Source organism: Lepisma saccharinum, chromosome 23, assembly GCF_977018435.1.
Source record: "Lepisma saccharinum chromosome 23, izLepSacc3.1, whole genome shotgun sequence".
Classification (NCBI taxonomy): domain Eukaryota; kingdom Metazoa; phylum Arthropoda; class Insecta; order Zygentoma; family Lepismatidae; genus Lepisma; species Lepisma saccharinum.
Window position 1 is genome coordinate 18479831 of NC_139251.1, and position 12580 is coordinate 18492410.

Consider the following 12580-nt stretch of genomic DNA (forward strand, 5'->3'; position numbering starts at 1 on the left):
ATGTCTACTTTATGCACAAATAGGCTAATCGGAACTGGACCTACAATTTAAAGTGTGTTCTGAACTACCACTGAACCGTGGCCCATTGATCACAAGGCGGTCGAGCACTAAGCGTGGTACAAGACCGGGACTATACCAGCGTCTAAGAAATCATGCGTCCTGTTGAAATGTGGTGGTGCCAGATATGGAAAAAGCAAAGCGACAAAGCGCCAAGAACCTCTTGTTCCCGCACACGATGTGGCAACGTTGTCCGTGCAGCGTTGCTAAGTCCAAGCGTCAAGGCCCCTCGGAAGGGAAATAAACAGTTGACTTTCCGGATCTTTCTAATAAATAATGGTACAATTTCTGTATCCAAACGACTACAGATTATTTCAGCGGCTGTGGTAATGTCACCAAATTTGCGTCAGCCCATAGCAGATATTGCAATTTTTATGCTACATTCATAAGATTTCCTGTGCAAAATGAAGTGCAGACCTACATAAAAACTTTCATTATGCTTAGGAAATCTGGACTATATAGGGTGTTTCACTCGAATGTACCTAATGTCCGTTGCCTAGCAAAAGGTGAAAGGAGTTTCATCTAAAAGTAAAAGTTTTTTTTATTATTTAAGTATCCACCAATAGATGGAGCAGCGGTAGTATCAAAAAAAATCTCTCAGTTATGGTGTCACCATGAGAAAAAGCATAGATAGTGCTTAGAATAGATAGATTGTGCAAGTTAGAGCAAATGTTTATGTTCTACATACTCCAACAAAACCCAACACAATATTTCATAACACATGTATTAGAATTGTGTAATTTATGCTTCGTTACTTTTGAATAATTAACTTGAGCATCACCAGGTTCTGTTGTACTGTATAAGCACTGCATATAAATTTAAGATTGAGTGAGCTGGTGTTTTAAGTCCACTTTATGCACAGTAAACCTAATCGGGACTGGAGCTACAGTTTAAAGTGGGATCCGAACCCCTATGTGCTTCCACCGGGTATCGAACCCGGGACCCCTTGATTACAAGGCGAACTAGGCGGAATTGGTATTGCAATAAATGTATATGTAGGTTGGATTTAGAAGTCAGGTTAGGGTTCTTAGCAATTAATTTTCATGGCTGTTAGCAGTTGGGTGTGTCCCAAGACAAGAGGTTTATTTTCCTTCGCATTTCTGCCCCTTTTGGGTAATCGCGAAGACGAGGATGAGTGATGATATGACGAAATGGATGAAGGGACACTCACAAAGAACACGCATGCCCAGGGCGAGATTCGAACCCGGGACCCCTGGCGTCGTAGCGCGCTGTTCTAATCACTCCGCCACAGAAGCCGGCGAGATTAAAGCCACATTCTTTACCTTTAATCTTCGCAACATCCGCTTTCACACAGAGATATGGTGGCTCACGTGTGATGTTCTTTTCATTATAGTGTTTGAGACAGAGAATGCACTTTAGAATTTCATTCGTTCTCCTTTAATGCACAAATCTTGGAGCAGCTCTTCTTTATTCCGGCTGTATTTTTTTGAAAACGAGCCAAATGTGCTCAGAGCTTCTTCCTATGCCGGTTGCGTATATTCTGCACATGTGCGTTAAAGCGGTTGGTGGTTGCCCCTCTTGTTTTAAACACGCTTGTGTCGACGTAAATCTTAAATGCTGAGCCAAATTGTCAAGCTCTTCACGTTGCTTAATGGCTGGTTTCATGCCGTCTCCTTCATTTAATACAATATTTTCTATTGCATCTGAAGATGTGAAGATGCTAAAATGTAAACGAAATAAAAATTACTTTTGCCAAGTTCTTTACCAAAACTTACTGGAAAAGGGAATGGATGTAGTACAATTAGGACGTGTGTGTACTTCAAAAGGAAGTCTTCTTTTTGCTCGAGAGCCTTTTTGAAAAGCTTATTACAATAGCTTTATGCCATATTTGAATGCCATTGGTTGCCAGAATCCAAGGAACAGAACATGTGATTCGTAAGAGTATGTGTATGTGTGTGTGACAGAGAGAGAGATAGAGAGATAGGGAGGCTGGATGGGAAGATTCAGCAACGTTCTATGAAAATAGATAAATAAAAGAAGAAACGCATAGATAAGAGGAGAGAAAATAAATGAGAAAGGAGCAGGAAAGAAGAGGAGAGAAAATAAATGATTGGAAGGGAGGAGAGAAGATGGAAGATATGATGAAAACACACGAGAAGAGAAGTGAACTGACTAAAAGAGAGGAGGGATAAGAAGCTCGGAGAAGAGGAGAGGAAAATAGGAGGAGAAGCGAAAGGAAAAAGGAGAGAAAATGCGGTAAGGGAAACGAATATGTGAGAAATAGGGTAAGAGAAACAAAAAGGAGAGGATATAAGTGAAGAAGAACGGAAGGTAGAGAAAATAAGAGAAAGGTAAACCAAAGGTATGGGGAGAGGAAAGAAGTGAAGGGAAGAGAACAGAAAACATCGGAAGAAAAAGTAATAAAAGAGATAAAGAAACAGAAGAGAAGAGGAGAAATGAAGAGGATAGAAATAGAAGATAGATATTGGGGCATAGAGATGCGTGTAGGTTAACAAGAGAAAGCTTGTATAATCTTCTGTAGCCGTTCCGAGCTATATCTATTGTACCGTAGATAACACCGGGAAGGAAACCTTGCTCTTTCTCTGCAGAGAGAAGATACCAATGGCATCCCTGCTCCAAACGGTGATATGGGTCAACGTGATTCCAGACACCACTCTGTGCAACAGCGTCCTTGTCGCAGCCCTACTCTAAGCCCATAAATATGAAGCGGGAATTTGATCCTTTACATGTGCCGCTCCCGCAGCCCTTACGAATGGGGCCCCGTCCACAGGATGCTTTGCATCACAGGAGATGCGTCTGTCACAGGTCAACTACTGCAGGGATAGCAGACGCGCAAAAGAGACAGATACTCACGTATGGAGGACCCGGGATGAGTTTCAGTCACAAGGGTTGCAAACCGAAAGGTAGTGTTGTTTTAGTTATTCAACGTCACCTTTGTCGATGTCCGTGGTGGAGTGGTTAGCACAGCGCGCCATGACGCCAGGGGTCCCGTGTTCGAATCCCACCTGGCCATGGGTTTTTTTTGTAAGCGTTCCTTCACAAATTTAATATACAGGATGTCTATAAAAGAACTCCGTGGTTTTGAAGCCAAATATTTTATTAAAAACGCAAACTCAGGAAAAAGTAAATACATGTTTTTGAAGGTAATGTTATCAACTTTTGTTTACAATTTAGTAAATTCCAATGTGTGCATCGTTTGTAGCACGGCACACATCCAAACGATACTCGACTTCTTGCCACATCCTGGCCAACATGTCTAGGGTGATGGTTGCCACAGAAGCGATAATTCTTTGCCTTAGATGATTGACATCTTCAATTTTCTCCGCAAAAACCATGATCTTCACATGTCCCCATAGGAAAAAGTCTAAGGGAGTAGTAAGTGAAGGGTCTAATAACACGGCCATGCATAAGATCGCACCAAACATTCAACTTGTGCGAGTCACGTTGATGCTCAATGAACTCATGAGGCGGCTGTGAGCCCCAAATGCGACAATTGAGTCGGTTAACAGTGCCACTGACATGAAAATTGGCCTCATCGGTAAAACTAACATCGTTTAGAAAATCATTGTTTTATTCAATCTTGTTCAGCATAGAAACAGCAAACTGTGATCTCTTAGTTTCGTCTGTGGGCTTAATTTCATGCAAAAGTTGTACCTTGTATCTGTTAGACGAAGCCTCTTGTGCACCACTTTATGAACAGTCGATCTTGATATCCCCAACTGAAGACTCCGTCGTGTCAAGGATTTCTTGGGGGCTTTGTACTCTTGAAGTGCGAATTCTTTCCACGTCCTTTTCAGAAACACACGGGCTACTTGGCGGCTTTGGTTTCAGAACACGTCCAGTTTCTTTAAACGCCTTAAGCCATTGACGAATGGTTTTGTCCGAAGGCGCAACACCACCATACTACAGTAATAACAGATCCAGTTTCTCCAAGCCATATCACACACTGCGCCTTCTGTTGCGGCGTCGCCATTGCACTGAACTGCACTGACTGGGTTCGGCTCGGCTCGGCCACTTCAAGGTCAACGCTGCACAGCGCTGCCAACCTTTGTTGGAATAAACTCCAAACGGCGTGAATAAAACTTGATGAGCTACTGATTTGAAAGTAATTAACTAACCTGTTATATCTAATACCGTTTGAGCACTATGATTGTTTAAAATACCGGAGTTCTTTTATAGATACCCTGTATGTATAGAGACTCTAAAAAACTAAACTCCCTCGCGCAACAGCCCTACAAAGCACGTTTTGCATTGGGCGACTCGTGGTCAGCGAATCAAGTGACATCGTCGCTGTTATCCTGAATTTCGAGACCGGAGTCCGCTACATTCTCATTTTTTAAAGTAGGTCCTCAGTTGTTCCTACGATGCTGGGTTAACATCTAAAATTATGGGGCTCTAACTGGGAATCGAACCCGGAACCGCTTGTACCAAGGCGAGAGCGCTATCCATTTGTACCATTGGAGCTTTATGCATGCAGATATAATAAATAATAAGTAATATATAACTGTTGGTTAGGCTAGGCTATCTCAGACTGTTGGGTACTAATATTTTAATACATTTCAAATATTGTATTTTACCCATTTTGTAGCCCTTTTCAGAGTATGCCTTCTTGTTTCCAGTAGAGGCTCATTTCATGGACGTATTAAGGGGGTGCAGGGGATCCGCCCCCCCCCCCCGCCCCGAAAGACCTATAGGATTATATTTGGATTATACGGCTTTGAATGACATTCAAAGAAGACTTATATACACTATTCAAAATAATATGCATAAAATATTAATCAAAAACTTATTTTTCTCCAACTACATGTAACATATTTTTTGATATTCGATAAATATTCAATTATTCATCTATTTACATTAATTTCATTGCCATAGCACTTGTTTTTATGTAAATTATTCCGATGTTAACTACAGATAAGCTACGTAATGGATATGCGCTGTTATATCTCTATTCATATATAGTCTTTTTACCTATTCGTGTAATAATATAATATTAATTTATGTATTGTAATTAGTTGCTAGTTCACAGAGGTAGGTATGCTGTGTCCTGGGAATATGTGGAGTAAGGCCGCGCAAAACTATAGAGGAGGGGAGAAAGCAAGTAGGCGGAGCAAAGAATTACGAGCTGCTGGAAACTGCAACAATATTTTTCTCTTCACGCACACACTTTCCCTCTCCCGCGTTGGTCGAGCGACCCCCACCCCCGCATCACTACTTGCGCAGAGACTTCTTTTCGTATGTTTGCTCCAGAGATTGCCGGCATAGAGTATAATTCCGAAATAAGTTCGCAATAATGTTGCTATGTCGTTTCTAGCCAAACAGGCCTATGTTTAGTAAATAATTTTTGCAGTTGGCAACCCTGCTCTAGAGGTTGAGGAGACAAAACCAGAGATGACAGGGGAACTGAAGCAAACGTCGGAAGCATCAAACGAAGGAAGCGGCAATTCATCGAAAGAGGTCCCCAGTTTGCTGTCCTTGACCTCTTGCTAGTCACTTTTGCACCCGGGTCAAAAGAAAGAAATCTTTACAGCGCCAGCCATGCAAGAGTAACGAAGGGGGTGAATAAAGGGTGGAGATGGGATATCTCCCTCATAGTTGCCAGGTGCATGCATATGTTTTCCGACGGTGGCACGGTCCAACCCTTGCCTTCTCAACTTCGTTACCCTTGTGGAAGGGTGAGCATATGGGGCGAAGGAGAATAGGGTGGACTGTTTGGTTTGACTTCTGCGTCTCTTTTCTGCTGGATTTAACCCTTTCTGAGGATTTAGTTCAACATATTGGGGTTCGAAGAACAAAGAAGAACAAATCATTTCTGGTATATGGCGCAAGGGGTGCTGTACAAACGAGAAAGTGCTGGAAAAGACAAATGAACAGCGAAAATTGTGGTTTAAAACCCTAACTCGTGCTAGCAACAGGTAGAGAGAGAGAGCTGTATGGAACCAATGAAGTATTGACAGCTTACTAGACAGGGTATTGTAGCTGCCAAGGACGCCAAGCGCTTAGTAGACAGGGTATTGTAGCTGCCAAGGCGGTCAAGCGTTTACTAGACAGGGTATTGTAGTTGCCAAGGCAGTCAAGTGCTTAGCATACAGGGTATTGTGGCTGCCAAGAAGGTCAAGCGCTTAGTAGACAGGGTATTGTAGCTGCCAAGGCGTCCAAGCACTTAGTAGACAGGGTATTGTATCTGCCAAGGTGTCCAAGCGCTTAGTAGACAGGGTATTGTATCTGTCAAGGCGTCCAAACGCTTAGTAGACAGGGTATTGTAGTTGTCAAGGCGTCCAAACGCTTAGTAGACAGGGTATTGTATCTGCCAAGGCGTCCAAGCACTTAGTAGACAGGGTATAGTATCTGCCAAGGCGTCCAAGCTCTTAGTAGACAGGGTATTGTAGCTGTCAAGGCGTCCAAGCGCTTAGTAGACAGGGTATTGTAGTTGTCAAGGCGTCCAAACGCTTAGTAGACAGGGTATTGTATCTGCCAAGGCGCCCAAGCACTTAGTAGACAGGGTATAGTATCTGCCAAGGCGTCCAAGCTCTTAGTAGACAGGGTATTGTATCTGCCAAGGCGTCCAAGCGCTTAGTAGACAGGGTATTGTAGTAGCCAAGGCAGCCAAGTGCTTAGCATACAGGGTATTGTATCTGCCAAGGCGTCCAAGCGATTAGTAGACAGGGTATTGTAGTAGCCAAGGCAGTCAAGTGCTTAGCATACAGGGTATTGTAGCTGCCAAGAAGGCGGCCGAACGCTTAGTAGACAGGGTATTGTAGCTGCCAAGGCGACTAAGCGCTTAGTAGACAGGGTATTGTAGCTGCCAAGGCGTCCAAGCACATAATAGGCACTGTATTGTAGCTGCCAAGGCGTCCAAGCACTTAGTAGACAGGATTGTAGCTTCCAAGGCTTCCAAACGCTTAGTAGACAGGGTATTGTAGCTGTCAAGGCGTCCAAGCACTTAGTAGACAGGGTATTGTATCTGCCAAGGCGTCCAAGCAGTTAGTAGACAGGGTATTGTAGGTGCCAAGGCGTCCAAGCACTTAGTAGACAGGGTATTGTATCTGCCAAGGCGTCCAAGCGCTTAGTAGACAGGGTATTGTAGCTGTCAAGGCGTCCAAACGCTTAGTAGACAGGGTATTGTAGCTGCCAAGGCTTCCAAACGCTTAGTAGACAGGGTATTGTATCTGCCAAGGCGTCCAAACGCTTAGTAGACAGGGTATTGTAGCTGCCAAGGCGTCCAAACGCTTAGTAGACAGGCTATTGTATCTGCCAAGAAGGCGGCCGAACGCTTAATATACCGCGTTTGTTACAACCTGTCCCGGTTCCCGCGCTAGCTGATCGCTGGCTTTTCTCCGTGCTGGGGAAAGTCAAAGCCAGGCAGCCAATTAAAGAGGTACTATTTCATCCCATGCTAAACCGTAATTTACATTTTCTTTCCTTTCTTCGATTATTTTGCTTTATTTTGGTTTTCTATATCTTGGATTAATTGCCGCGATGAGAATGAATTATGAAGAACTGATTAAACGGATGATGGAACAAACACAATGATACGCCCATGCGTGACCAGTGATTTGTAGCGCCATTGAGACCAGTTATTCTATGAAAAGGTTAAACATGATTGTTTTGTTCTTTAAACAAAGGTTACTACAAGTTTGCTTGACTCAACCTGTCTTTAATGAATTGTTGAACAGTTTGTTCAAAAGAGATTCAGTTTTGTTAAAGAATACTAATCTAAGAAAAGAAGGAACTTACAATTGTTAGACAAAAGGAAACCAGCTTCTTAATCAAATTTCTATTACATTTACTCAATACAGACTTTCAGTTCCGATAATTGAATTTCCTTTCTTTTCTTTTCTTTTCTTTTCTCCCTCCTAGCATAAATGACTTTGCCTTTTTTTCTTTAATAAAGAATCCGATATTTATGAGTCGAACGAGTTTCCTTTTATCTCAAATTACTAAAGATGTTAATGAATTATTTCGATCATCATTGCGTCCAGAACATTGAAGGATCATTATTGCCTCCAGAACATTGAAGCCAATCAGTTTCGTGTCACGGTGTTGAATTACATGGAAAGAGTTACCCTCCAAGATGACACCGAGAACTATTTGGAGCTGGACCTTAGAATACACCGTGTGCTCAAGGAAGGTCATTGGCAAGGGGGGGGCGGTAAAATAAAGCATTCCCTAACAAGAAAAAGAAATAAATCGTGTCAAACAGTATGATTGTCACGATTGGTTTTCAGGTTAAGTTGAGGAAGATAATATATTCAAAAGTTGGTTAATTTCTTGTGACTTTGTCATAGAAATAGTTAATAGCTTGTTTCTAAAATGTAGTTGATGTTTCGTACGAGATATGATTCTCGAGAGGTTAGTTCTCTGTCTTATCTCGACTGTCCAGTTTTCGATGTTATCTTCGTAGGTGACCTGTTTATATAATCGAACCTTATATCTTATGCTCCATCTAGCGTTGTCAGTCTTTCTTCCTGACAATGCTAGTTTCATTAACTATACGGTTACCTTTCAATATCTTATACATATGATACTCAAAGAACATGGTTTACCAATATGATTACTCTGGTTCTAAATGGTTCAATAGCGCCATTTGTTGAATGTTGCAAGTAAACAGGTCAACCATTACATCCCGCCGCTAAGGGCGCTGGAGTCGATGAACGCATCAGGCGTGTAATACAAAGGTCACTTTCCAAGGCGGCGTTTTTACATTTCCAACTTTATAACCGGAAGTGTTCACATTTGGAGCAAATGTTCTATGTGTACAACTCCAGGGTTGCATACACTTCAGCGTGTTCTGATGTGAATATGACGCTATCCATTACAAATCAGGATAATCATTTTGGAACAACCTGTATATTCCCTTACAATATCAATAGTTAGAAATCCACTATAACATAATCCTTCAATGCATGATAAAACAATGATAATTGTTACATCTCCACCAATTCAGTAATACAACATTTAATATGTTAAATTTAAAAACAGGATAGATACTGTTCTCATACTATGACGCCTCATCTATTGTGACGTATAATTCTGTAACCCTGCCTAATTTTTATTTCCTGTTACTAGGAGACGGTAGTTATTTTAGGCAAGACGAGATTTCGACATGTGTAACTGAAAAAAGGGTTATCGAGATTAATATTGTTAATAATTAATTCACCGTTTTCATTTTAGGTGTTTCAACTACCATCAGTGGAAGCAGTATAGTGTTCAGGAAAGATATAAGGTAAGTGAATACTTACAATTTGTCATCAGTGTCTTAAGGTTTATCCAATGTCTAAGGCTGCCTCAGAGTAGGTTGTAAACGACTTGTCGTTCTCCGAGAGTGGTGTGAACGTCAGATTTTATTGATGAAATCGGACATGTATGAATCTAGATCCCTAGCAACTATTCTAATCTCAGTCGTAGTCACTTTAACCCGTCTTAGTATTGGGCACAGCCATCTCGCCCCAATGACTGAACCCTCCAATTTGACGTGCATCTAATGCTGTTTTAAGTATTTTACTTTCCTCAGATAGAGTTTTCATGTTTCCACTGATTTATCATCCATGATGGGAAATGATGACAGTGTTTTAACTAATAGAGGAAAAGGTCTAAATATGGGCCACCCTTTTTATGTTGCCATTTTCGGCGGGAAAAAAATAACATTTCAAGCACCTGCCTTTAAAATGCATATCTATGAAATATATACTTAAATGTAATAGCATGTTAAAGTATAGAAGGTCTCCATTTCTTACTATAAAAAGCAATTTCCAAAACATGGTAAAATGATGTATTTCAAAATTGTGGTCTAAATATGGGCTACTAGTGGCAATATCACAAAAGCAATTAAAATTTAAATAACAGTCATTTATCGCTAAAACATTATAAAATTAATATGTATGAATAATCTGTTGCTTTGAAAATCAAGCGGAATGGGAAAAATCGAAATTAAGATAAACATCCAAATATTTGTTGAAAATGTGATCTCAACACAAGACCTCAAGTCATAGCCAATATTTAGATCATCACGCTATTTTTCTTCTTCAATTTATTTTCGCTCTCTGTGGTACATATTTCACAAACAAATCATGGCATTATAAAAGCCCACATTTGTTTTATGTACCGCTAATATCATAACCTATACAAAGCAGATGAGAATTCAGAAAACGCTGAGTTAAAACATACCTGCAAAAAGTTTTCGGAGGTCGCAATTCTATAACAACGTCCAAGGCCGAAACTAACAACCACTTTCTGTTGCGAATTGGCGCCGCAACCTTTGTCCTTGACAGATAACCAGTTCCCATAGCCTCCGTCAGGCTGCAGCACCGGGAGCGCTGATAACTCCAAAACCCATATTTAAACCTTCGCCCATGGTTAATCCTTCTCCTCTATTTTTAGTTTTGTGAGAAGCACTGTTTCTGAGGAAGTTTTTCATTGTATTCATACCTCATTTAGAATTTAGAAATGCATTATTCATGGGCGAAGTTCAGCCTATGGGTACACTACAAACCCAACCCGCAAAACTTGTACAATCTGTCAAACAAAAATACTACTGTAGCATATATAAGTATTCAATTACTTTTAAACTTACTAAATATTTGAGTAACTAACACTACATAATAAATAAAGAGAATTTTACTCATTCATACAAATCAAAAGCTATTCGTTTCTTGTTCAAATCTGCTCATGTAAGTTTGGTTTCAATATCAACGCAAACATGCTGAATCTAGTCATGTGTTGTGTATGTGGGGCGGTGGAATAACCGCGAAAGAGATTAGGCGCGAAAAACAACAACCATGAAACGAATTAATCGCGAAACTAAAATTAAATACAGGATTAAACGCGAAAGGAACAACCGCGAAACGGATTAAGCGCGAGAGGAACAACCATGAAACGGATTAAGCGCGAAACCAAAATTGCACACAAGAATAAGCGTGAAAGGAATAACAGCGAAACGGATTAATCGCGAAACGAAAATTCGCAACTAGAACAACCGCGAAACGGATTAATTTCGAAACCAAAATTGAAAACTGGAATAAACGCGAAGGGAACAACCGCGAACCTTTCGCGGTAGTTCTGGCAACCTGTGTATGTACCGTACCGCTTCCTTTACAACCTGCTCTTTACGCCCATTTTTAACTCTAAGGTAAGGGTTTTAGATTAGAGAATATCTCCTCGCATACTTAGAAGTGTCGACACACCCAAGATTTTAACTCAATCAATCAAAAGAAATAGTTTGCCTGTTTCTTCGATGCCGTCCAATAATACGCGTAAACATATAGCTGGCAATCCCGCTTCGCAGATTCTTTCATTTGGGTCTCCCTCATCGCACACCGTATTGAGCACCCTCGTTTACTGACGTCAGCGCGCATTGCTTTCGTTGTTAGGTTTAGTTCTCTTAGCATAAATACATTGACCAAAAATATATTATTTATGCTATTAGCCGTAAAACTAACATGCCTAACCCAACAACGAGAATATTTATCGTGACATCAATAGACGAAGGGGCTTAATACGGTGTGCGACAAGTGAGGCCCTTTTTAATTTCCAAAGCTCTTTCGCCGTTTCCGCCGGCTGGATAACGGATCAGTTACAAGGTTGGGAACGTCGCCCATACCAAAGGAGGGGGAGACAGGGGATCAGAACCCCCGTCTCTTATTTTTTTAACTCTCGTCCCTTGAAGACACCGTAAAGGGAAGTTTATGCCAAGACATCAACGACCCTTATTCAGCAGACAACCCCCAAACCGGCATTTCCTTAGCGGCATCCTCCCCCCTGCGTCTCTGGTGACATAACGACGATTCTTCCCCTCTAATGGCGTCTCGTAAATATGGGGAGGATAGCGGAAGTGCGAGGTTGACGCAGTTGCCAAACATTTGCGGCCAATAATTATCGCTTTCACAAGTCGCCACGAAAGAGCTTGGTCAGCCTGCGGTACACCATTGCAAGACACTCACCACGGCTGTCTGTACCTATTGTGTATCAGCTAGAAAAGAGCTAACATACAAGGACTCGACTTCTCATAGACCAATAGGCTTAATGAAGAGCATTCATAAGACCCAATAGAAAGGAAAATATAACGCTATCCCGGCTCATTGCAATATGCCGTGGAAGTATACGGGTGAGAGAGGGGGGGGGGAGTAGGGACCCATACATTCACGATCTCATCCATTTGTAGATGTGATATGATCAGCATGACGCTCCGGATGCTTCTACTCACCCCTCTCCCCGCTTGTATCCATTTATAAGAGGCTGCGTGAACGCCAGAGCCTCTCCATGCAGGGATATTACTGTCATAATCCCAACTTGCAATCACCCAACCCCTAGAATTGAATCCATATGCACCGCTTGGTGCATGGATATGGATAGCACCCATTCGGACATTTCAAATTATCGGAAGGTGCATACGAAGGTAGGGATTAACACGTTTCTCCATCGAGGTCATAGTGAAGTTGGTGTGATCAGTACCACTCTTCAGTCGCTTACATCCACAGGAAAACTTCCTTCTGAGATCGCCCGCCCCCGGAATCAAATCTTGGTCCCCTGTGTGGCAGCCAAG

At 41.6% G+C, this 12580-nt stretch overlaps 1 protein-coding gene across 3 annotated transcripts in view; it reads left to right on the top strand.

Annotated features, from left to right (window-relative positions):
- Ddr (discoidin domain-containing receptor 2) overlaps positions 1–12580 on the top strand; it is a 507427-nt gene that overhangs the window by 30891 nt on the left and 463956 nt on the right. The window contains exon 2 of one of the 3 annotated variants that reach the window (XM_083110009.1): positions 9214–9265. The exons of the other annotated variants lie outside the window; for them this stretch is intronic. The gene's annotated coding sequence lies outside the window, so the exon portion shown is untranslated. The remainder of the gene's footprint in view (positions 1–9213; positions 9266–12580) is intronic. 3 annotated transcript variants of the gene reach the window in all.